We start from the raw sequence: 22432 nt of genomic DNA, 5'->3' as shown, positions 1-22432 counted from the left end.
CCCATGTCCAAGGCTCCTTTTCACTGCTGTTTCTGATTCCTTGCTAATTTCAGTTGCTACTTTCCTCTTGGCCTTGCCAAGAATGTGTACAAAGTTTTACAGGTTACCATCAGCTTGTGCCTTGTACTTTGTCACTCTCTAGTTTCCTGATCTACTTTGCTTTAACACTCCTGGTTTTGGTGCCATTGGTGGTCTGACAGATGTGCAGCAAGGTGGAGGGAGAAATTAAAGGTACAATAATAGTCAACATTTAATTATTTCAGAGAATGTGAGTATTCTGCGCACAATTTGGAAGTAACACGATGTTTGAGGCTAAAACAATTCTGTTCTGCAGAAGTCACAACAGTTGTTGGAACGGTTCTAGCTTGTGACAAAAAGATGGAAGCGATTTTTAATATTTTATTTTTTTTTCCGCTTGCCCATATTTTGTAGTTGCCTCCGCGCGCTCCTCGGGCTGCGCAGCGGCGGCCGCGGTAAGGGACCCCCGACTCCAGACCCGCATCCCCTCCCGACCCGTATCCCCATCTCGACCCGCATCCCCTCCCGACCCGCATCTCCTCCCGACCCGCATCCTGTCCCGACCCGCATCCCCTCCCGACCCGCATCCCCTCCCGACCCGCATCCTGTCCCGACCCGCATCCCCTCCCGACCCGCATCTCCTCCCGACCCGCATCTCCTCCCGACTCGTATCCCCATCTCGACCCGCATCCCCTCCCGACCCGCATCCCCTCCCGACCCGCATCCTGTCCCGACCCGCATCCCCTCCCGACCCGCATCCCCTCCCGACCCGCATCCTGTCCCGACCCGCATCCCCTCCCGACCCGCATCCCCTCCCGACCCGCATCCCCTCCCGTCCCGCATCCCCTCCCGACCCGCATCCTGTCCCGACCCGCATCCCCTCCCGACCCGCATCTCCTCCCGACCCGCATCTCCTCCCGACTCGTATCCCCATCTCGACCCGCATCCCCTCCCGACCCGCATCCCCTCCCGACCCGCATCCTGTCCCGACCCGCATCCCCTCCCGACCCGCATCTCCTCCCGACCCGCATCCCCATCTCGACCCGCATCTCCTCCCGACCCGTATCCTGTCCCGACCCGCACCCCCTCCCGACCCGCATCCCCTCCCGACCCGCATCCCCTCCCGACCCGCATCCCCTCCCGTCCCGCACGGCCTCGGCGGGCGGCGGGACGAGCATCCCGACTCGGGAGCCCCGGGCGCCCCCGCCTCCCGCGGCTCTGCGGCAGCGCCCGGCCGGGGCAGCCGCCCGCTGTGCGCAGGGACGGTCAAGGCAGCAAGGACACGCTGGCGGCGGCGGCGCTGCCGCTCCCATCCCTGTCCCCGTCCCCGTCCCCGTCCCCGTCCCCATCCCTGTCCCCATCCCCGCTCCGCCGCCCCCCGCGCGCCCCGGACCCCGCGCGCGCCCGGCAGCGCGCGCCCGTGCGCCGAGCGCGGCGATTGGCTGCGGCGCGCGCGGCACCCGCGGGGAGGGGCGCGCGCTGGCGGGGCCGCGGCGCGCGCGCGCTCCCTCTCCCTCAGCCCGGCGCGCGCTCCCCCCGCGGCCGCGGCTCCCGCGCTCCCCGGGGGCGGCGCGAGGCTGCGGCGCTGCCTCCCGGAGCTTCCCGGAGCTTCCCGGAGCTTCTTCCTCCGGCCGCCGCTCCTTCCCGGCGCCCCGCTCGTGGCAGGAGGCGCGGGACGCGCAGCGAGAGCGGAGCGAAGGCGGGGAAGGGCAGGGAAGGGAAGGAAGGGGTGTCCCCTCCTCACTGAAGGAATCCGCACCGGTGCGAAGTTATCGCCCAGAGACGGTGAGAGGCGCTCGGGCTGCTCAACCTGCCGCCGCCGCTGCTGGTAAATGCTCTTCACTTCGTACCTGCCGACGTGCCCGGAGCTCTCGTCCCCTCTCCGCCGCGCTCGGGCTCCGCGGCATCCCCGCCGTGATCGCAGCGGCGGAGTTGACAAGTTGGGATGTGTGTGAGAGTGTGTGTGTGTATGGGTGTATATGTGTGTGTGTGTGAGTGTGTCACAGCCGGGCTGTGCCGAGCCGCGCAGTTCAGCACTTGGAGAGGTCATTAGTTGCATGAGTTCCAGGGAAGGAGGATTCTCTGTGCCTCTGCAATAACTGCCGCCGCTGCCTTTCTGCCCATTAATCCTCATCCTGAACCGCTGGTATTTCTAATATTTTCACGGTATTTTAGTGTTGTCTTTGTTTTTTTAAGCTGCTGTTTTTTAATTTATTTATTTATTTACTTTCCCCCTTTTCTTCCGAGATTTTAGTACAATGTTATTATTTATTTCTTCGGTGTTTGCCAACACTGTGGGAAGGTATCGCTGATTCAGAAACTATTGTCCACGGTGCGTCTCTGTTAGGAGCAGGCAGCAATAGGAGAAGGCAGGCATTTGTATTCCGAAAGGGAATTTTAAAAAAAATGCTGCTTTGCATCATTGCCGCAGATTTGCGGGAAGCACTGAGGGACGGTGATATTTTGTTGTTTGCGAAGGTAATAAACACAGAAGCGCTTTGGTGTTTCACGCATAGCCCTGCGATTGAGCTGTTTGGGAATCGCTGTGGATAATAAATTCCTGGCTGTGGAGGCAGGGATTGCTGGCATGCATCACATCCAGCGCTCAGACAATGTACCAGCGTGTGCTGACACCGGAGCGCGTCCCTGCTACACCTGCCGTGCAGTGGCACTTTGACAAGAGACTGGTTTGTCTCCTGCATACACCCAGACTGAAATTTAAATAAGGTGCCTAATGGGTGCGAATTGAGCTCTTAACTCTCTGTCTTTGAACCAGACTCCTTTTTTACACTTCTTGTTAGCACGCTTGTGTAAACATCTATTTGTAGCAATTTCGGCAGCTTTAATAGTGCGGATGTCTTAAACTGTTTTTTATGCCTTTTTGTTACTTTGTGCTTAAGTGTTCTGTCCTTCTAAAAGGATCAGAATGAAGTGGCAAGTACTGTCTCTGTCTGTGTGTGTATGTGTGTGAATAAATATTTAAATATTTATATGTAATGTTTGGCTTGTACTTGTTTAAATTTACAGAATCCTGGTTATGTGGAGGAAACAGGTATTATAACAGAATTAAAATGCAGGAACACAGAATTAAAGGAGACTTTGTTTGTAAGGTTTAGTTGTGTAGTTAGATTATGTAAGAGACATTCAAAATGCGTATGTCCTAGAGAAGTAAAGTGTAGAAGCAGCAGCATTCTAGCAATTTAAGAATATAAAGCTTTGCTGTAACAATTCAGAATGCAAGCTGTCAATAAGTGTAGCCATTCAACATCCTCACAGGGCACTTTATGGAATGCTGCTTAAAATCTGTTGTAATTAAACCACAGTCTCTGTTAAGGGCAGAGTTAATGAAAGAGTCACATCACCTGTTAGTATGGTTACTTTAGGCAAGTGTCATAGTTTACAGTGGGTGTACAAACTCTAAAGTTTCTCTTCAAACTTCAGAGGAATTGGGAAAGGTGGTTCTTTCTTTAAGATGTTTTTATTTGTCATTCAACTGGTACAGAACCACTGTGCACAAGCACTAGGTAAAGTCAGTTTTTACAAGGGGATGACAACCTAATGATAAGGAACATTTCTTACTTTGTCAAGATTTAAAATATATACAAACAATGTATTTGAGAAACATTTTCCTGATTTGCCTTGGCTGATGACTAATTTGGCTTGGCCCATATGATGAGGTTTTTAGTTGCTGAGTAATAAATAAAAACTAGTCTTACATTACACCCATATAGATTGTGTGGTATTCAAAAAGCCAGCTGTGAGGTCTGAGCTTTAATTCATTTTGAGAGGAGAACTTTTCTAGCTGTGGTTTCGTAGTGTCCTGGCAACACCTGAAAACTCAAAGAAGTAATTTTTAATCCAATTATTAACAGACTTACACCATGTTTTTTAAATAAAAAGTTTGGTCCAGATAACGTCTGAATTTTTATTCTGCTTTTTGAAAAAGACATGTCTGCTAAGACAGTGCTCATAGGAAACAGTAACATTTTAGTCCTCTACATGCTTTTTTTTTTTTTATAGGGATAATTAAAATAATGGTCTTTCTGTGTCATTAGATTTCAACTGCTTGTGCAGTATGGGGAGAATTAACATGTGAACATCACTAGTTACGCTTTCCTGTATTTAAACTGTATTTTCACTTAATATTTCACTCTAAAAGTCAAAGCTGCAGGAAAGAATTGAGGCAGCGCTTTCTCTTGTTAGGTCACAGAGATTACCAGAGGTTATTGATTTGAGGGGGCTAATAGTTGTATTTCTTTGCCCTTCTAAAGAACAGTTTTATTTCTGATATATATACATCATCTTTTAATATGTGGGCATGGTTTTGGCATTTTCCTGTCAAATACAGACGTTTTTCATTCTGCAGTCAAAGAAAATTTCCTGTGAACAGTTTTACTGTTAGAGTAAGTCATGGTGTTAGTTGTATTAGTGATTGTGTGCTTAAAATTATTTAGAAAAACCTAGAAAAGGGAGAATGTTGAGTTCAGTCAAGGTCAATGTCTAGACTTCCTTGTCTGAGAGGTCAAGCTAAACTGAAGGTCAAATTAGATGGAGACAAAGCTCCAGCCACTATTAGACTACTCAAGTCAATAAAGCAATGTTTGAAAAGCTGGTTTATGTTTGTTTGCAGTTTACTGTTAATTTAATCCCTCAGTCCTTAATGTTTTTGGCAAAAGATGCACATAGGAGTGTCACTGAAGTCCATGCTTAAAGATAAGACCAAAAAATTATTGGACTGATCCTTTAAACAATAATATTCTTTTTATATAAATGGATAATTCTAAAAAGTTTGCCCTTCCCTGCCCTGGATCTGTAATAGAAAATGCAACCTTACAATATAAATTAAATTCATTTCTACTAAACTAATTAAGATAAGAGATGTTTTAGTCCTGACTTTCTCTTTCAGAAGGTTAATATTTAATAGAAATGGCAAGTTTTTTCCCAAGCTTTTTTTTTTTATTATTATTTTTTAACTATGCTTTATTTACAATTTCACAAGATCCTTGTCAGGAAGAGCAGTTTTATGTAATACTTTCTGTGCTATAGCAGAAAAGAAGGTTTTGCTGATACTCAGTACAAGTAGAACTGGTCCCCACTTTGTGACCGGAGGTGTCACATCCCAGAGCCTTCATGCCAACTGATGATGACTCATCTCTCTAATTTCTTCCTGCACAAAGCAGCTCCTGCACAGAGTGCTTTTAGTGATGTACCAAGTGACTCTGGCTGTGTCACGCTGTTCCAGCCACAGGCTGGACCAGCTTTGTATCCTGGTTGTTGGCAGCCTGGAAGAGCCCCTGCTCCTCTCTGGAGTGGCTGTGCTGAGCGCTGCAGCGGCGTGGAACGTGTTCCTGCAGTGCAGCCTCCCCTGATCCACACACGGACTGCAAAGAGACTGTGGGCCATTCTCTGTTAGCTCAGTTTTGTCTCACAATCATTGGTCTGCACTGGGATCCCATAATGCCATGAAGTTCAAATACATTGTTTTAAATCCACCTTGCCGACTAACTCAATATAATCAGATAGACTTTTCAGATAAGCAGGAAGCGTGCTAAGCTTAGATATTATTCATTTTTTATTATTTTTAAATAGGTTCTTTTTAGTTGAATTGATTGACATTCAGTGCCAAATAGTAATAAATTGTCTACTTTCATCTTTATTGCTGAGCATTAATAACCCAGTAGTCATCCAAACAGGGATGTGGTTACAAGATTTTTAGTGACAAGCTGCACAACATTGGATTACAAACTTTATGTGTAGCTGAGCAGGTTGTGAATGGATACATGGTGCACACATTGCATTACACCAGTGGCTGTATTCAGACTCATTCTGGGAAATACTGAGAGAAACAATTGATCTTAAGTCATGCCTTTTTCTTTCCCTCAAGAACAGGTTTTATAGGAGATACATTTTATTCTCTGATGAGTGGAAATTTCACTGAAGCAGGATGGTTTGGCTTTGGGGATTTTTTAGTTTTGTGTTTGTTTGCTTTGAGTTGTTTTGGTGTTTTGCTTTTAACTATAATGCAACTCAATATAGCAAAATTAAAACAGAATAAAACCCATTTTAATGGAGTCTTCACTCTACTTTTGTTCTGAAGAGACTTCTCAGCCAAAACACATTTAGGCAAAATATTAGCTGTAACCATTCAGAACTACAAATATGTGTTTAAATAGCATAAAATACATAAGTAGATGCTCTTGAAGGATTTTCTTAGTAGTTTGGAGCCCTGCCTTTACCTTTAGTAGTAGTCTTTAAAGCTTTGAATTGGTCTGTTCTCCAGATTTATCTGTTGTTTCTCAGCCCACATAGGCAAGGAAAACACCAGGGCTTATTCAGAGGGATGGTACAAGGCTATCTAAAATCCTTAATGAGCATATCAGTGAAACACTTCAGGAGGATAGAAATAGCTTCTAGGTACAGTCTTTGTGGGAGATGGCACGAGAAGAACGTGGAGAGGCAGCAGTGGAAGGCCAGGCCGGGACCTCTGTGTTGGAGAGGCACCTAAGCAGTGGTTTGATCTCAGGTGCTGCCCTGGGGGAACAGTTTTATTTCAGGTGCTGTTTGGGGCAAGCAATGGAAGTGACAGAAACAAAACTGTCTTCTGCTGCTTATCCTGTCAGGGCACAGGGACAGCAGCCAGTGTAAGTTCTTTGAACCACAGCCTGAAAGATCCAGAGAAGCTTTTTCCAGCAGTGCACATGTACAAAAACAGAGCCTGTCTCCAGGTGAGCTCTTCTGTGCCTCCTGGGAGTTTTAGGTGTGTTCCCTTAACTATGAACAAGGTTGTTTCTTTATTTTACTTATTATTATTTTTTGGAGATAATTTTTAGGAAAGTCACTTTTCCTAAATGATTGAGTTAGGAGTGTTGGTTCTGCTGTGGTTTTGAGTGGTTCTGTGCAGTGTTGTCAGCTGTGTTGTAGAAAACTATTTTGTATTAAATTGAAGAGGTGTGGATAACTGTATGTAAGTAGAATCTATAAAAATTCTTTTATGAATCCATTGTGTAGGAGTGTAGGGCTTAGATGTAAAACAGCAAAATACAGGAAGTCCTATTAAATATAAATAATAGATTTTTCTAAGTGTAATTGCCTAGTGACTTTTCTAATCTTTCTAAAAAAGGAGAATAACTTACCACAATAGCATGGTCCAAAATTGTACCACATGCTAAACCAATGGTAAGCATGTTTTCCAATAATGACAACAACAAAAACAAAAAGTTTCATATTTAGAAAGGCAGAATACCAGATATTGAAATATAGCAATGACACTAGAGAGAAGCTTTCTAATCTTGAAAATGAGGTTCACTTTACTTGCCAGTGTTTTAGGAAATACTGTGTTTGATTCAGATTCTGGAGGAAAAATGAGTCAATTGAAATTAGGTAAATATTAAATTCATCCTAGTATACATTCCCTAGGGAGAAGTGTTTTACACTTCATGCTTGCCACATTAAATGAGTTTTCTGAACCAAATAAAAAATACGATACACAGTTCTGCTGTCACTGTGCAGATACCTAGTTGACCATTACTAGACAATTAGCCATTTAAAAGAATAAAAAGAAAGATACTTTTTATCCTAGTTCCTAATTATAGATGTTGAAGGATTGGATGTACATGTGCAGGCTCTTGGTGCATTTGGTTTTGGGCCTGTGCTCAGGGACATTCAGAAAGTCATGGTCCTTCAGGAGGTGGCAAGAGCATAGTCAGAAACACAGACCTTTCTCTTATAAAATGTTTTATGGGGTGGGCATTTTTCCTAATTTTTCTCCATGTACTTTTGACACAGAGAAAATATTTTCACATTGTCCATGGTTGTTGGGAGAGTGAACTCTGGCTGTTTTTCCATGAGAACATACAAATATGAGCATCCACAAAAATAAGCCTTGAAAAGACAGGGAAATAGTTTTCTCTCCTATTTCAATAAAGCTGACTGAGCATTGAATTCAAAAGGATTGTTATTGGGTCTCACAAAAAGATTTTTTTTGTCAGACTCTTTTCAATCGGGGTAAAGTTTTAGGCAAATACTATTTTATTGAAGAATATTTGAATGAGTTGAAACTTGATACATTTAACTACAGCTTTGAGTAAACAGAAAAGTACCATGGAAGTGGATTAGCAATTTCAATAATCTTGTAACAGTTTGATTTGTTTATGGTGTTTCTGTAACATGTACAGTCACCTAAAACATGATTGAATGGAAATACACATGGAGGTCTCGCTAGCAATGAAGATACAGAAAATTCCAATAGTGAATGGCTTTGATCAGTTCCTTCTGTTTTGGGAACCTGTGGCTTAAATATCAGCTAAAGAACACACAAAAACACTATTAAGGGAAACTGTAAATTGCTATTAAGACTGAGGCAATATAGAACAGATTTTTAAAGAAGGTTTGCTGTTTAGAGATGAATGATAAGATGATGAAAACGTCCTGTTAGCTGCACTCCTCAGTTCTTAATGTCCTTCAGGACTTGGTCTTGGATCTCTGGCTGTGGAAAATCCTTGAGAAGAAAACAACCATATAAAAAGTATTTCTATTAAGTCACTTGAAATAAATGTGTTTGGTAGTTGAGTCTTTTCAGGAAAGATTTATGGGAAGTGGACTGTCAGGTAGATTATTAATAATCTAAAAAGCAAGGATAGTAATAAAGATTTGTGTATAGCCTTGGCCACAGAAGGAGCTAAACCTTTTTTGTTTTTGCAGAGGAGTCACCTGGCTTTACTTCTCTCCCTGCATAGAGACTAACCTAAGTCTCCTCTTTTTCCCTGTCTCTCCAGCTGCTTGTTGTGGGCACAGAGCAGCCTGAGAAAAAGTCTCTTAGTGCAGTGCTAAATTTGGAGGTCACAGCTTTATTAACCAATTCTGAAGTATGTGGTATTGCAGTGCAAATCCTAGCTGACACCAATGGCCTCAGCTGTGGAGTAAAGAATAAGCTGTGCAGCTGTCTTTTCTTTCAGCTTTTCTACCTGCTAAGGAATGCTGACTGAAATCCAGAACATTGTCACCTTCTTTCCTCTGTGCAAGGAACCTGAGGCTGAGAGATGACACAGGAGTGGAGCTGCACATAATGTATTTCAGAATCATGGCAGTGGTCAGGACCAGTGCTGAAGCACAATTTGCTGCAGCATTTTTCTAGGCCATCAAAGTCAGAATTATTTCAGTATTCCTTATAAAGCAGGCCCTCTGGAAGGTGGAAATATCATCATGGTACTTTGCAGGGCAAAGGAGAGACAGTCTTTTTGAGATCACAGTGTGGGTAACCAAAATGCCTTGCACAGGAACAAAGCTGAGATAGCGAATCCTCAATGGGTTGCTGTCATCACTCTCTTCCTCCTGCCCCTTCAGATCATTCCCCAGCAAGGTGCTGCCCCTTGCTTCAGCAGCCTGCCTATAAACAGCAGTCTCTTTCCCTCTGGGGCATGCAGAAGGGGAGAAGGAGAAAAATACAGGGAAAAAAGTAACCTGAATAATGCCTCAGCTGCCCTGGGGTGTGTCTTTCTCTCTCAAAGTGTGCTTGGGGGCTGTGGCTGCAGCAGTGCATGGCTGTTCTGGGTGAGCACCTTGGAGACCCTGTGCTTGCCTCAGAGCAGCAGAGGGAAAAGCTGCAGCTCCTCCTGGTACCGGGTCCCTTCTTGTGCTTCCAGTGAGGATTAGTAACTAATGAGTTGAATGAGAGAGACCTTTCCCTTGGCTTTCACAAGCAGATGTCACTGCTGGAGAGAAGAAATGGTGAGAGGTGAGGAGAACCTGTGGATTGCCTGTGGAATATTTATTCTTCTTTTGAAACTCTAATTACCTTACTGCAACTCTTCTTCCATCTCTCCAGTAATCCCAGGGGCCTCCATAAGTTCCTCCAGTTCAGCTGACATTCTGTATCAGCTACCTCCAGGCTTAAATTGCCTTTCTTTTTCTTTTAAAGGAGCAGTAATCACTTCCCTCTGTGTTTCTGAGTCCAAAATATAAGCCCTTAATAGATTTCTCTTTTACAGAGAAGCTTATGCATTGCTTCCATGCCTCTCACTTTCCCCATAACCTTTGCTGACTGTGAACATTGGAGTTTATACATTGTTAGTTCTGTAGATCCTGTGTTGTGAGATTATCATTTATGGTTGTACCCCAGTTAGTTTAAGGTCAGCTTACAGATGACCTTTTCCCACACAAGGGTACTGGGACAGAGATCTGTGTCATGCTCTTCGTCTCAGCAGAAAAGTCAGAACAGGGTCTGTTGGTACTCCCCACATCGATGGTCATTCCCTACTTGCCTGGTGATTCCTTGCAAAAGAGACAGCCTTTCTCATTCCTCTGCTTCTGCAGAAGAGAAGCACTGTGAAGTGTGGGGTTTAGATCCTTTATAAAGCTGCTATGATTGCTGCTTTGTTCTGCCTCCATTTGCCAAAGGTTTTCCATCTAGCCCTGGATACAAAAGAGTCTCTGATTATTGAAAATTTCCTGGCCCCTGGAACAAAGTGTTAGAAGTCTGATGTATAGTCAGACTGGGTTAGTTCTTGTCAGATGAAACCTGGTGGGTATTCAAAAAGTATTTAAGATACTTTTATGAAAACATGTAATTCATCCTATGTATTATAGAATAGGAAGGTCTTTACATTTGCAATATAAAAATACTTGGATAAAATGACAGTTAAGCCTGAATTAGGTATGTTTGACTATTAGGGTCTGATCCTGAAAATAGTCATTATTGCCCTGCTGTTGTTCAAATGACTGTGCATGAGAAAGGATCCTGCTTAGGGCAGCCTCTACTAAAACACGTTTTTCCTACTGTTGTCTATTTGTGGTTTAGTTTAATTGATACATTTGAAAGGACACTTTTAAGATGGTTAGATGCCACTTCAATTTTGCTAATGAAATGCTGTTTCGTACTTAGTAGATCATAATATTGGCACAGCAGAACCTATCATTTATAGCTAGTAGGTATTATTTTCAAACTAAGCAGAAACAAGCATATATATGAGCTTGAACTTGTGGTAGTTGAAGTTAATTTATGCCTTGCAGTGATTGCAGTGACTTGGGATCAAACTTTGCTTATCCATGCTACAGTTTTAGCTGGGTAGGGAGGCTCGCTTCTTGTTTCTAGGTGTTTTTCTTTAAAGAAAAAGAAAAACAAATGAGGCTTGGCACCACACATTGCATAAATAATTGCTGAGGCTAAAGAAAAAGGTGCTCAGTATTTGGTTTGAGATTGCTTTCCATTTAGGCAGTGTGAGCAGAAGTGAAAACGGGCTCTCATGGTAGTTCAAGAGCAGCTATGTGCTACTCCATCTGTGTCTTGCCTTGTTTGCAAAAAAGGATCTTGGCAGGCATGGCAGATGGAAGCACTATGGCTGGTGTGCTGTTTCCTGGGTCCAGATAGTAAACTAGCAAAAATGTGCTTTAAAAATGTCTTGCTGTCCTCCTACTTATATCACTTATCAACTCTACACTTAAGTCTGGCACAGCTGGATGTAAAGCTCCAGGATCTAAGCTCCATGACCAAGAGTTGTCTGACTTAGTTCAGTCAGTTCATTAATATTTTGGTACTTGTAATTCCCAAAATTTATTATGAATGCATCTGTCTGTGTCAGAAGTCATGGTAAGCATATTCCTGTGTATTTTAACATAATGCTTTCTGTGTCAGGTGGTTGGGTTATTTCTTTTCTGTGTCATGTGGTGGTCATTAATGTCATGACCCTAAAAGGAATCTCTTTGGTTGGATGGTGGTACTTTTTCTCCCTTCCACCTTCCGTTCTCCTACCCAGCTCCCCTCAGCCATGACATTGCTGGGGAAGGTTTTACAAATATAGTTTAAAGTTTGGAGTTGATTAATTATCTTATTGCCAGAAGTTGTATGTGTACTTGGTGCCATTTCTTCTGTTGTGTCTGAACTCTTATTTGTGTCCATTACCAGTAGATTATAGCTGGAATGTTAGGAATTGATGTTTTTTCTCACTTTGATTACTTGGAGGTCCATAGAGCTGTTTATTCATCTTCTCTACTTAGCAATTATTTAACATCCCAGTTTGCTCACATAGTAAATCTGTAATAGGTTTTTGTATTATGGAAAACAATCTTTCCTTGAGTAAGGAAACAGTGCTGCAGGATAAGATAATGCATTGAAAAATAAGTTTATTCTCCACTTAGAAAAAGGGCTGTTGTAGTCCTGCAGATAAGGGTCTGCATCTGTTGTCTCTGAACAGCAGACAAAATTCTCCTGGTCTGTTCATGCACTCAGCTCACAAACTGTGCTGTCCTTCCAGCCCTGCTGTAGTAGGTGCATTTGGGAACTGGATTTACTGCCTTAAATGTATCAGTTTTGTGGAAAGATGTGTGCCTTTGGGTTTGCTAATTAGGCACCTTTTGCAATTGTGATTTTTTTTTTGTTTTCTTTTTAATTGTGAATGTTTCAATTAAAAAGTGTTTTGGAAGATTATAGAAGTGTGGGAGGGAAAAAATTAATCCAATTTTTAATTTCAGATAAACAGCTTTATTATAGAGGCTATCTTCTCTTTTTGTGATTAGTCTGAAAATGAACAAGAGTGTTCTGAAAAAAAAAAACTAAGCTGGCTGTATTATTTTGGAAATATGTGGCAACAAGATGGCCCATTCACTGATTGATTTTAGCACATTAAGGAACCATCTTCTTCTTTGAATTACCAAGGCTCAGGTTTGGTTGAATGATGCTTAGCCAGTTTAGCAGTTCTCTGTAAAATTCTCCAAGGCTGAAGTCCTTTGTTGAGTGGGGTTGGATGTACTCCCTGCTGACCAGGACCATACCAGAAGCACCTGTGCTTCCTCCAAATTAAAACTGGGTGGCAGCACTAAAATCCTAGTGTCACCTTGTTTCCCTTGTAATCTCCTTGTCATCTCTGAAGTCCTGTGTTGACTAAAAGCTGAAATTCTGGAATACAAGAATGAGCTTCTCTTAACTCCTGGGACACACCTGACAAGGAATATTTCAGTCTTCTCCTGCGACTTAATCCATTATCCCCCTGATAAATGGAATACAGTGGCTCACAGTGAAATACGGTGTCTCAATGGGAAGCATGTTTTCGGGAAAACTGAGTAAGTTAGATCTTGGAGCTGCCTGCTTTTCTTAAGTGGTTCATTTATAGCTGTCCCTCAGTCTGTTGCATGTGAGTTATCGAAACTTTGCAAGATTAATTTGCAGTTCCATTGCAGAGAGTAGCTTCTTTCACCATGAGACAGACTTTTTTTTCCCCTTCTCTTTCCTGTGTCTGTGTGTTACAGTTAAGGCTCATTTTCAGGGCACTGTTATCTTCTCTTTTGGATGTCATGACTTACAATGGCAGAGGCATTATCCTTACATGGAAACATAGCCCAGAAATGGAATGCTTAACCTGGCTGCTCAGTTTCTGCAGCTACCATTTCACAGCTTTTATGTTCTGTTCACCACAGTTTTGAGGTCCATAGGACTTCTCCTCAAACCTTCTTATCCTTCTTCTCTTCCCACTTTCTTGCAGGAATTCCAGCCCAGAAAGATTATTTGTTCTTTACCCCAGCTGGTGCAGTTGTTCAATTTGTGAACAATCCATGAGACTCCGTGGGACTTCCTTAAAGCTTTCACTGTGAGGCTGGGGTTAAATTTAGAGAAAACAAATAAACTCCAAGCCCCAAATCCCCTTTCAGATGATAACAATAGTAAAGCACAGTGTATCTGCAGTGGCTGTGAAATCCTCACCATTACTGATATTACAGTACAGACCAGCCAGCCATCCATCTGGGATGATAGCATTACCATTGATACTGACCTGCATGAAGGGGACAGATTAGACAACTTTGCAGTGGGGATCTCTCCCAGCTGTCTTTTTCTGCAATGTGCTGGACTAGCACTTCATAATAGAAATAAGTAGATTTAAACAGATGTCTGCCAAAAGCCCTCCAGCTTTTTTCAAGTATATTTCTTAGAAATCAAAAGTGACTGAACTGGAATTTTGAGTTAGGACAGCTGAAAACAAGGATAGTTAGAAAAGGGTAAAAATTTTGTTCCTGAATACAAAAATCCTTGCAATGACAAAGTAGGGTATTCTGTTGTTTCCATTAAACTGTTTTTTTCCTTTTCAGGCTTCCTATCTAAGCAAGCCCTTACAGTATGAAAGAAGCTAAGATTGTAAGATAGCTGTTTTTCTGAGCTGTTCTGTTTGTGCTGCAGCAGCCTTCTAACTACATAGCTGAAGTTTTGCAGTAATAAGTATCTCTATATTCCAGGCAATTCATTTGGCATCATGTGTCCTACAAACAGCAACCAAATAGCTGCTGAGACTTCACCGATTGCCATGCAAAGACAATGACAGTGTCCTTATTTGGTGACAGACCTGATGTGAGAAACAAAAGCCCAGAAAAGTAGATAATGATTTACATCAAACAGGGGCACTGTGAGGAGAGGATAATAGGAGCAAAGTCTTCATGGTAGTCCCTGGAACGCACATGAAATGGAGCAAGATGAAAGATTTAAGCTATAATAGCTTTGTGAGTGAATGCCCTTCCTCTCTCTGTGTTTCCCTGTATTGCATCAGTACTGATCTTTTTAAAAGTGGAAATAGGTGCCCTCTGTGACTGCCACTGTATCAGTACTGCAGACTGGCTCCTTGAACTCTGAATTCCACTGAGGTATCCCTGTATGCCCTATATTCTGTTGAGGCTTTCCCTAGAAAACAGAATGGCTCAGGAAAAATGACCGATTATCCAGGCTCGCATAACCTTCCCACATACTTTTCAAATACAAATTACAGTGGAATTAGCAAGTAAAATATTGGATATTGTCTCTTTTAATGCTGTCCTTTGAAATTAATGGTAATGATGATTCCCCAGTTTGGAGTACATGGTAGTGGCTTTCTAGTGACTAATTGCCTCAGTCAGTAATGTAATAGATTTTTGCAACATGATAATGAAGGAAATTCTAATGAAGGTCAGATAGCAAATGGCTACTGAATTGTTAGTTTTAAAAATCTGTCAAAAAGTGTAATAGTTTCTTCAGGTTTTGTTAGGAAGGCTTTTTCACCCCTGGTGACAGAGCTGTGATCATTAAAGGTATTTCAGTGATTTTGTGGAAAAACCAGACTTACTCTGTCAGGCTCTTGAAGGAGGGAATTAATGCTGCTTAGCTTGATGAATGATGTTTTAGTCCAGCTGGGTTTTCAGACTTGTTAGGGGAGAGGCATTTTGGAACATGACAGTGCAGCCAGGGCTGTGAAGTCTCCTTGTACTGTTTTACCTGCACAGCATCATGGACAGCCTGATGGCATGATGTAAGGGAACAGACCACTGTGGAAAGACAAATGTTTCCCACTACCTGCCTTCAGTGGAGATTACTAAATCAGCAACTTAGTGATGCAAGAATGCCTTCCTTTTAGACATTTCTGGGGCAAGTTTGTAGGGTTTTTTTGTTTGCAGTATTGTGAGCTGTTCCAGCAGTGGGGTTCTGCAGGGGGTAGTGGTAGTGTTGATTTGGATTAATGGATGAGGCTTTTCACGTTCAGGTAAAGGACTTTTACAAGGACACTGGAAAGAATGTGTCATGTCTGGTAAACAATCTTGGAAATGCATTTCTAAATTGTGGCTAAAATCAAATGTGTTATTGTAGAATATTTTTTCCTCATTTGCATTTGTGAATCATTCATCTGTTTATCATCAGCCAGTGGTATTTCTGTAGTAAGTGAGTTTCCATTAGAAAACTCATGATGAAACTGCCTTTTCCTGTGAATCAGTGGTTTAGAGCTAACATAATACTACAAAAGTATATTTCAAGTGAAGACTTGGTCAGCAATCCCACATAAAACCCTTTCTTCTCAGAATGTGTTTTAGAGAAGCTCACCACCATAAAGGCTGTTATTTTGCTCTTGTGTTGAGATAAATTTGTTTGTCTTTTGGAAGGATATGCATGTATACATATGATTTCCTTCAAAAAGAAGTGGGTGTGGGAAGTTTCTGATTATTGGTTCTGTGAAGATGGAATTTGTGTTAAGAGGAGGTATTAGCTATAAGATTATTATTGAATTAAATAACTCCTATCATGTCTATTGAGCTTTTTAATACTAAAATATTGTTGCCTAGTTTGAGATTAGTATCTGAAAGCTGGAAAGGAATACAGATACTTTCTTTTTTTAAAAAAGACTCTAAGTCTTCATCAGATACTAAGAGACTTCTAATGGTTGATTTGAAAAAAACCCTTTTTATTTAATGAAAAAGGGGGTTATGCCTTACTTCCAGATTGAAAACAAAATCATAGTATAGTACAAAGTACAGTATAGTACTTGATTGTACTACATGTGCAAAATATTGTTTTAAGATTAGGTTTTTTCAAATTAAAAATAAATCAGGTTAGAACTACTGCAGAAAAAAATCTGTGTATTTCATTATGTTTCATTGAGCAATATGTTTCATTTTGCTGTAACAAAACTAGGGAAATGAACACATGCAGTCTGCAAGTCTTAAATAATTTTACTATGTTAAAGAATTTAGAAAAAACTCTTAAAGCTTTATTAATTTAGTTGCTCATTTTCTAAAACATTTCTCCCTTTAATTTGCTTCTCTGTTACACTTTCACAATATGCATTTTTGGGGCAAAACCCATCTGAACAGATTTCTGATACATCCTCAGCATAGTGATTATTTCTGCGCAGTGACTGTTAAATCCTTGATTATGCTGCAGGAAAAATGTAATAAAGTTACCTAGTTCCTTTTCTGAGAAGGAATAGCTGTTGTGTTCTTAATAGGTTTGGTGTGGTGCTTATGGAGCTTTCGGAGGTGAGATGCAAAGCAGGAAATTTATATATTGTTTAGCTGCTGCACTGAAGGTTACAGATTCATCTGCTTGTGGCAGCTATGCAGAGTGACAGGAATGCAGGTTAGAGGGCACAGAGTTAATGGTCCTGCTGCCTCTGAATTGGTTATGGTCCTAATCTCTGTGATTTTTCTTGTCTGTGATGCAGAAAACGAGAGAATGTGTTCTGTCTGTTGAGCAGTTCACGTTGCTGCCTGATGACCAAGGCATGTCAAAACCAATTGCTTAACATGGTGTTGTTATCTAATATTTACCTTTTGCTGGTGCAGCTTGAGCCAGGCCTGGGTGTTGGCAGAACTGCTTGGGTCAGTTCTGTGCAACAGCAGGACAACCTTCAGTTTAGTCTCTGTTGCCTCTGTGATGCCTTTGACAAGAGGAATGGCTCCATCCTGCAGCTGGGGGTGCAGCCCTTGCTGGGTCTGTGGTGAGAATCACAGAACCATTAGGGGTGGAAGAGAACCCCAAGGTCATTGAGTCCAACCTTTGACTGACTCCCACCCTGTCAACCCCAGAGCACTGGGTGCCACATCTGGCTGTTCCTTGAACGTCTCCAGGGATGGGGACACCCCCACATCTCTGGGCAGCCCATTCTAGAGCCTGACCACCCTTTCAGTGAAGAAATTCTTCCTGATGTCCAACCTAAACTTCCTCTGGCACAACTTGAAGCCATTTCTCCTTGTCCTGCTGCTTCCTGGGAGCAGAATGAGAAGGTGCCTCCTGAGCCTCCTTTTCTCCAGGCTGAGCCCCCGCAGCTCCCTCAGCTGCTCCTCATGTACTAATCACTAAAGCAGAAGTACTGAGTGAATGGATTATGCTGATTCAGAAGGGAGGGAATTCTTAGATTTGGTGTTGGGGCGAGTTGTGTTCTCCTCTCGCTTAAAGCAGTGATGCTGTTTTATTATTTTGTTGGCATGGTACCCAGCGTGAGAAAAAGAGTGGATGCCGATTCCTAAGAACAGAGTTTTCATTTTATAATCTGTGACAAGCTGACAGAACTTGAAAAAACATGATGGCCTTTCTCCTTCAGACATATCTGTCTGTCTGGGGGTGAATACACAGCCTGTGACAGCAGCCTGGGCAGATGAAGTGCATGTGATGATTGGATACACAGGACATCTCCAAATTAGATGTGTAAAATATTGTGGGTGAACTTTTTAATCCCAAGTGTGTTGTTGCTTTATGAACTTTCATACTTGATCTCAATCTACTGACACTTTGAATTCTGGACTTGTCCAAGCTGTGTAGAATGGTGAAGCAAGGTTTGTTCCATTATTCTCGTTGCCATGTTCTTTGTGAGTGGACTTTTCATTTGTTGTGTGTGCTTGCAAGTGGAATATTGAAGCCCAGATAGTTGTACCCTGATACCTTCCCACAACTAAAAATGCAGGCTCCCCTTAGCCATGATTTCTCTCTCACAAAGGATGTGCTAAGTGTAGCAAATGCCATGAATGAACTTAAAAATCTCATCTCACCTGCAGCCAACTCTTTTGATAGATCTGAGGAAAATAAGGTATTCCTTTACCCTGGCCATTTGAAAGTATCATCTATATCATCTAAAATTTGCATAGTAAGCACATCATTTCAGGGAAGCTTGGTAATAAAAAGTGTGTGGTTTATCACCTTGGTTAAAGGTGATACAGTTCAGAAACAAGAGGTACAAGAAATAGGAATTCTGTGTGTGATTCAGACTGCAAGTACTATGGATTTCTTTCATTCTTTCACAGTTCACAGAAAATATATTCTCAAAGAGACTGTATTTTATAATAGTAAAAGAAGAAAAAAAGCTGCAATAGCTATATTGGATTTTTAAGTCAGCTTTGATTCCTGCCCTGCTGAATAGAAATGAGCAGTCTGATGTGGAGTCTTCAGAATGCTACAGGAGTGATGGTCAAACACTTGTTATATCGAAATGTATGGCAAATAGCTCTGCCTCAGACAAGTGCTCATTAGTCGACCAAAGAACCTTTTTTTTTGTATGGTCTCATGCAGAATTGCTGAGACACATGAGAAGAAGCTTCCCTTTCGCATTTCCTTCCCAGTATTTGAGACAGATGATGGAGAAGCTAACATTTCATGGTCTTGCTGCACTTTCTGTTGCAGGAGATTTGAATGATTGCATCCCCATCTGGTCATTTGATGGGAACATTCTGAAGCTTTAACAGTCTGTTTAGATTCGATGACATTTCACAGCTTGGAGGGATCTTCTCCAGCATTACTGTGCTGTCTGATTGAGTCTCCATTTATCAGAGATTACAGTTGTGATTATATAACCAAGAGATGCAGGCAGATAGATAAAGATGAAAATCCTTTATATTATTTGGCTTTGATTTTGTTCTGTTGATGGTTGTTTTGTTTTGCTTTTCCCTCACAGATTGGAGTCGAATGTAGGAACTTGAGAGAAAGAACTGGCACACAGACTAGGGAAAGGAAGACAGTAAATGGCAGTTGGAAACCATATAAATCAGGGGTTTTGAGAAGGTGCATTGCCTTTACTATATATGTAGATATATAAACATATATATATATATATATATATATATATATATATATATATATATATATATATATATATATTTGTGTATGTGTCTAAACATGTATCTGGAAAAGCTTACAATGCAGATGCCCTTGCTGTGATTTAGGAATTTTTTTTCTTACAAAATGTTCTTTTCTGTTAATTGTTAATTTTTATCTGACCATTTTTTATTTGGGTGAAGATGGTAGTGGTAAGTAGTTGTTTTGCAGTAGAAGAATTCAAACTTCATTAGGAAAACACAAAGCTATCTTCTTTGCCATCTTATTCTTTGTGGAAGCAGGATTTTATACACAGCCACATTAATTACAATTAACTATAGCATTCTAATTTGTTGACTTTATTTATTCAGAAGTCTATTAGTGTTAAACAATTAATGGTAAGTTGAACTTCAAAGTGGATAAGAACGTCATTCTAAGCTGTAATAGCTTAGTGGATGAGCATATTGTCCTAAATTGGCTTAGCTGCATCGTTCAATGGTTGTTGTATACAGGCTGTGTAATTATATGATGACTGAATGCTATTAAACCTATCTCTCTTTTAGGTACACGTCATGGTATCATAGCAAGTGTTCCTAAAAGTTCCAGTTATGAAAAAATGTTGTTAGCGCTGTCTTTAAATGTTCACTGGATTAATTCTAGCTAAATTTGCAAAAATATACAGGTCAGAGGATTTAACTTATTCCCTAGATCTGCTTTTGCAGGTGTGTTTACTGTTTGGCAGCATTGCTTTCCTGTTGTGCTGGGAGAAAAATTATTTTACCATTTGCTGAATAGCTTTATTCTTTTTCTATATGCTTTCACTTACAGAGGATTTGCATTTGTAACACGTTTTTCCATTTAACATGCTTTATATTATTGTAGGAAATGGAGAAGAAAAATTGCCAAGCTGTTTAAAAATTCAAATAAATACTTGTTTGTCCTGTGAGTTACATTTGAATTCTTTTTTTTTTTTTTTTTCCCAAACTGCTAAGTGCAGTGAGGACACAATCCATTGATGAAGTAATCAGTTTTCTAAAATAAAAATATGCTAGTACACACAGTTTAAAATAAATATCTGTAGGAAGGATATTTCCTCTTTGCATTTGCATTAATGTGCGTGGGAAGGATATTTTCTCCTTACTTCTGCATTACAACCAGATGCACACACACACTCAGACACAGCTATTTATCTCTCTGTATTTATAAATATCGGCAGCTCCTTTCAAGCCGTAGTAAGGCAGCGTGTGTAGTGGGAGCAGTCCAAGGCAGAAATAGTGTGACTGAAAACAGCTGTTGCATCTTGGTTCCCCCACTTCCTCCCAGGAGAAATAAAATGTTGCTTATCTCCAGACAGTAGCTGATTATTTTCTGCTGCGCATTGCCTGGCTGTTAGTGTGCTCATGGACGAGATGAGGCAGAATCACAGCGCCACATGCTCTGCTTAACTCCGAGAGAGGGAACCGTGCCCTTTGTAGGCTCTTCTTCCCCGTCAGCCAGCCAGCACGGGCCTACACAGGAGAGTGACTAACTCGTGCTCTCTGACCTTCTGCCTGTAAAACAAGCAATATTATCATCCTCATTTGCACTTCTTTATTATTTGCTGTAGAGATGAAATCAGAGGTTCACAGATGGGTTTGAAATGCCGCTGTCCTGGGTTCGGCGTGTGCAGGAATTGGCAGCGGTTGCCCAGGAGGATGAGGGATGATGTAAACAGAGTCCCTGGGGACCCTGGGGCTCAGGTGTGCTCCCTGCTGCATGCCCCAGTGCTGCTGGGCTTCCCTCCTGCTCTCCAGCAGCACTGGCTGCTCCCCTGTCCCCCGGGATGCCAGCACCCCGGGCTCCTGCACAGACACAGCCTCTGCTTTCCTGGCTTACCCTGTGCAGTATCACACACTGGGGAGTTAAGAGGTGGCTTGCCTCCTGCCTCATTGCACAGACTGCCACAGCCTTGAGAGGGGATTATTTTGTGTTTAACCTCAGGTCAGGCAAGGGACAGAATGCTGACTGAAGGCAATCAGTGTCCAAACACAACAACAGCAACATTGCTACAAACGGAGTAAATGAGAAGATTCTTAATCAGTTTTTAATTAAATGATTTCAGGAAGTTCTCCCTCACCTTCCAGCTATCATCTGACCTCTAGGTTTTCCTGGCTGTCTTTCCTTTTGCATCTAGTATCTCTTATGACAGCTGTTGCAGAAAACAACTTCTTGGTGAAACATAGCATTTACTGCCTATGCTGTTTGTCCTTGGCCTTAAAGGAGAAAGTTGTTTTCTTTCTCTCCAAAACTAGTTTATTTCTCATACCAGAAAACAGTGCTGTTGTTCCTGTAAATGATGGGTTTTCTCACTTTCTAGAAGCTCCCTGTCTGTTACTCATGTTGTGTTCCCTGTACTTACCTGCCTGTTGGTGACTCTTCCCTTCCCCTTTTGGTGATTCAATGTTTGTTTCCCAGCATGAACTCTGTTGTTGTTGGTTTATTTTTCTGCACTTCTGAACTTAGGATTTCTCTGTCTTCATCCTTAAACAAGCATAGTTGATATAAATGTCAAAAGGAGGTGAGTGTAGGTGGCTCCAGATTGAGCAGAGCACCATGGTAATCACCATTCTGTGAACACCGGGGCTTGGAGCAATTGACCTCCATCATCACGATTTCAGAGTACAGAAACACAGGGTTTCAGAGGAAAGATAGAAGAAAAAAACAGTAGGTCTAAATTAATTGCCATTTTAAATGACACCTTTCCAAATTTTCTTTTGACTCTGGCCCCCTTGGCCTTTGTTGAGCAGTTCTCTATCAGTGTTTCTAAGGATGCTGAATATCATCTTTATCAGATCACATCATCTTGAACACATCACCCTGACCATGAGTGTAGTTACACTCCATTTTCAGTGGTCTGTCAAGAGCATCTGCATTAAGAAACCATTTTATATCAAGGTTTTAGTGTGTTTTTCTCCTTGCCTGTTTACAACTGGCACAACAGCTCTGTTTTCTCTTTGGACATTTATGGCATATCATATAAGAAGCTACTCCTGAAGCTCAAGATGGAGCTGGTTTTGCCATATCATAAGGATTTTGTGGTCCAAAATCAGCTGTGTTGATCCATAGTCAGCT

The 22432-nt window shown here is 41.8% G+C and overlaps 1 protein-coding gene across 1 annotated transcript in view; it reads left to right on the top strand.

Moving 5' to 3' along the window:
• The first annotated feature begins 1559 nt into the window (after window positions 1–1559).
• TENM2 (teneurin transmembrane protein 2) overlaps window positions 1560–22432 on the top strand; it is a 602965-nt gene continuing 582092 nt past the window's right edge. Inside the window, exon 1 of the mRNA XM_056502736.1 lies at window positions 1560–1846. The gene's annotated coding sequence lies outside the window, so the exon portion shown is untranslated. The remainder of the gene's footprint in view (window positions 1847–22432) is intronic.

Source organism: Oenanthe melanoleuca, chromosome 13, assembly GCF_029582105.1.
Source record: "Oenanthe melanoleuca isolate GR-GAL-2019-014 chromosome 13, OMel1.0, whole genome shotgun sequence".
NCBI classification, from domain to species: Eukaryota; Metazoa; Chordata; class Aves; order Passeriformes; family Muscicapidae; genus Oenanthe; species Oenanthe melanoleuca.
Note: the sequence above shows the minus strand (reverse complement) of the source record. Positions and strands in the feature narration are given on the sequence as shown.